Consider the following 4,892-nt stretch of genomic DNA (forward strand, 5'->3'; position numbering starts at 1 on the left):
GTTCATTTATTTTTATTAATTTTCTTATTTCGATTCAGCTGAACAAAACAAAAATTAATTATATTTTTTTTGTTCGGTTTTAATTCGTTTGATAAATTTATTTCGATCTATATTTGGTTGTATTTTTTTAAACCGAATAATTTTGGTTTGTCTATTTTATTTTAATTTTAACTGAACCGATAAACACCTCTAACTCCTAGGTAGCATAATATTTATATTTAGACCATCCGATTATAATATGCACAAATATGAAAGGGTACGTGCATTTCACATCAGACTGAATTAATTCGGATTCTAATTGGATCGATTTAGAGCTAAACATAAATATTTCACTACCTCATTTAAGTTTGTATTTTGCTCGATCAATTTTGTTTCGCTCCTCTGCAAATTTATTTATTACTGTCTTCATAAAACACAAATCAATGTGTACTAAAGAAAGCACAATTAATGCAAATCTATTACATCCTTATCTTATTATTAAGGCAAGCATCAACGGAAGTATATTATTTTTTCTCAAAGTATGTATACTGAATTAACATAAATTACAAAATTATATACCATTAGCTTCAATTCACAATATGGAAAAAAGCCTTACAATTTACAAGTATGTATACTGAATTAACTTTATTTTGAATAATGGTTCCGTTGTTTTTTTTTTTTCATTCGGTTCAGTTTTAAAAAATTTATGCAACACAAATAAAAAAAATAATTTAACCAAATTATATTTATTACCTAGAGATTTTGCAGTGCAATCTACGCCTTTATATATATACTAAAGAAAATAATGAAAGTAATTATAGTTTTAATATTAATTTTCTCAAAGTATGATATATCTATAGAAAGACTGCCTACACGTGCTAATTACTTTTAATTTGCATGTGTTGGAGTGTTTTATTAGTTAAATTTGTAAATAAAATTGGGACCAAACAAAAATGTCTCATGCTTAATAAAAATGTCAATACATCAACAATAAAATCCGGACCAAATAAAATTCGTCAGGGGCAGACACTACTACAGAAAAATATCGGGGGACAAAAATATATCGAATCGGATTTAAATAGCTAATTAAGTTTAAACCCATTAACTAATTAGGTGCTCAATAAAAACCAATGCTTTAACTTATACTTTTCAATACTTAATTTCTGATTCTCTAACCTATAATTCTAATTACCAATCCCAATTCAAGAAATTTATTTTAATTTTAATGTTATATTTAACCCGAATTATAAATCAAACATCTAAAGGGAGAGTAAAAATAATTTCAGAGGAGGCACAGTCAATCGAAATGTCCAGATTTTCATTAAAACTCAAAATCTGCCTCTCTAAGACTATGTGGGTCCACTCCTGGAAATATAACCCATTTAAAAATAGAACATTTGAACCCAAGTGGTAAAAATGAATTCTGTAAAAAAAGATCTTTTCACACTATTCCTCAATTGTTGGAATCTTCTCACTACATTTGGATGAATGTAAAACCAATACTTGCTTCAAAGTCATTAATACAAATGAATTATGTGTGAACAACAAATATTTATATATTTTTGTTATATTTTTTAGTGGAATCTTCTCACTATATTTGGATGAATATAAAACATGTTTCAAAGTCATGAATATAAATTAATTTTGTGTGAACCACAAATATTTATATATTTTTGTTGCATTTTTTTAGTTCACTCATCTGTTAATTATTTATTAAATGAAATATGCTTAATTTAAATCACAATTTTTTTCTTCTAAGATATTAGAGTGAATCAAATATAACTCTCTTTTTCTTAAATGAATTAATATAGAATAATATTCTCTTACTGTGATTGAAGTTCTCAGAATAAAGATTTTAGTTTGAGTGGCACAGAAAAAACAAGAAATATAAATAAAACAATGTAGATAAGAGTAAAATCTCGGGTCTTGGCAATTGTAACCACAAGATTTAAAACACTGTATTTCACATCTTCTCGTGCATTGTTAGCCTCGGCTATGAAGATCATAGTTTCAACCATCTGACACAATGCTCCATAGATGAACTTGGGCTCAGGGTTGATCAAATGGGTAAATCGCTTAACCGCGTTTTTTGCAGTGGAGTGTTGGTTATCACTAACCGTCGCTTTTAAAACATCAAGACCACTCCTTAATAGACACTGTATGCTTTCCCTTTCTTTTTTTGACATGGGTAGGTGATTTATAAAAGTAAACATGGCAAGCAAACAAGAATTGCGAGTGTCCTCCTCGACACCTAAGGGAGCACAATTCTTCAGATGGAAATGAATGGATGATTGCAGCTTCTCAACAGGTGGGAACAATGAAAGTTTCATGAGACCGGCAAGATTGGCAAAAAGAAACAATTCTGATGCTGGTACTCTAGGGATTTGGTCAAGAATAACTGGAAGAATTAGAAAAAGCACCTCCGGCCAAAGATTATTAGGTAAAAGCTTGGAGGCGAGGTGGATGACCACATTGAGCAGTTGCTTAAGAACCATTCTGTCTTCTTCAGTGTGAACTAATTGGAGAAAAGTGTTCTTCCAATTGTGAAACTGAGTGCATTTGTAGTGGCTAAGAGTATACTCCACACATTTAGAAGACAGCATTCTAATGTCAGGATGGGCGGACGACTGAATCAGCATAATTAGCTTTGTACATACTGCGTCCGGCTCGCAAGATGCGACCAATTGGAAAAGCCTGTACGCGCAGCTGCGTGCTTTACCAGTAGAGAACGCCATTCGTATTATGGGGTTTAGTAGTTATTAAAACTGAAGGTGTATGATGTTTGAATTGGAACAATATGTATCCTTTTATTTTGATGGAATAGTGAATGAATTGACAATTTGTTCAAGTTGTTTAATCTGTTAATTAATATTGAATTTTAGTTTCATATTTTATTAATCTTTTGTTAGTTTGCATCATCCTTTACATGAACAGTACAAGGAAAAAACTCATAGAAATTTAAAATTATGAAGAAAAAATATTACTTTATATGATCATATTATGTGAATAAATTATGAAAGTACATGACATATTGAAATATCAAAACTGAAAAAATGGCAGCTTCAATGTGATAATATACTATAAGTGCATGAATATCAAATGGACTGATATTTGACAGTGACTTATATACATGTTCTTCCTTAATTGGCATGAAATCGAATGGACTAATATTTGAAGATTGATGCACAAAAGCTTAAACCATGGTTCAGTTGTCAGAACAAAATGCACAAAAACCGCAGTTGAGTCCCTACACTTTTTATTATTGTATTTTCTTTTACAAAAGAATTCAGATCATGAATTGAAAAATATGTCTTTCTATCAATTTCAACACATAGCACGGTAGTGTATTGTTCTATGGTTCTGAATCTTGTGTTTACCACCTCAGTTCTCTACATTTTGATTGTGAGATAATGGTCAAATTACACAGGCATGTTTCTGGAATGCATGTGCATCCATTTATGGCTTTTATGATTTTTTACACTATTATTTCATTCAACTCAGGCACATGACTTAACTGGTATAAATCAGTTTGCCTTTTCTGACAACCTAATTTCATAATTTTGCTGAGATCAATTGGCTGGGCCAAATTTGGATTTCTTCACATGTAAATGGCCATAAATACTCATACTATATGCACATTTAATTTCAAATTTTATGGAGATTGATTGCTATGATGAAGAAATGGAGAGAGCGGCAGTCTTACTGATGAACGGACCAGGCAAAAATAAATATTTGTTTCTTCTTAATCTTAAAGTTGTAACTTGTAAGTAAAAAATATCAAAGAAAATAAAAAAAAAATCTGCATAATCATTCTCAATTAAAATGCTCCTTTGTAAAATAACATCTTAAAACACAAAGAATAATAATATTTCATATAAAAGTAATTAACTAATGGACTAGTTTTGAAAAATATATATATTGACCATTAATGCATGTCCACATCAGTGTGCTACTTCTTGGTTATATATATATATATATATATATATCTTACAACATTCTTTAACATAAACACCCACAAATTAATAATAAGCTAAGAAAAATTGACCAATTTACATGGATCTATTTGAAATGCTCATATTATAATATAATAATATATCGGTACAACCCATGAAACCATATTATTAATACTAAATACGGGGTATAAACCATACGCCCAAAAATTCTCCAGTACGTAGCAATTCTGTTTTACCCTCCTTAATGTCAAATCGTCCAAGAAAAAAATTATCATAACCGGAAAGGTCTCCATTCCACCCTTGAAAGTAAATGCAATTTCCTTTAAAACCTGAAAAATGACTAGCATGCAAACAAAAGCCACTTCCAAAACCATATTGTAAAAACAACATTCGGTCACCAATACCACCATTCATCTTTGCCCAACGACAAGTAGTAGTACCACCTTCAGTATATTCAAGTCGATACACCTCAAATAGAACCTCATCCAGAGGTGTATTGAGATCAAATTTTTCAAAATGTTTTACCACACCAAGCACTTCACCGCATGCCTCAACCAAGTAACTGATTCTCAATTCTTGTTTATAATTGACTGATACTACATCTCCGGTAGTGATATCTAATAGTTTTGTTACTAACTTCTTAGGTTCATGGAATATGATTCTTCGTTGCAAAATGTGTTTTGTTTGATAAATTGTTGTCTCGTTTCTTTGATCTTCTAATTGCAACAAAACGAGTGGATAAGCATCTCCTATAAAATGTCCTGATATCATGGTTATTATTGCTTCACCAGAGTAACAACTATGACTACGATTAACGTAATGTGGATATAACAATCTCAATTGTTCTTCTTCTTTCCAAGAAATAGGCACTTTGGATCCCGTAAACGGCAAAGGGAGTTGTGAACCCGTCAACGGATTAAGCAATTTTAACTCTCTAAATATATCAAAATCACGTTCTGC

This window comes from Carex rostrata, chromosome 8, assembly GCF_964058835.1.
Source record: "Carex rostrata chromosome 8, lpCarRost1.2, whole genome shotgun sequence".
NCBI classification, from domain to species: Eukaryota; Viridiplantae; Streptophyta; class Magnoliopsida; order Poales; family Cyperaceae; genus Carex; species Carex rostrata.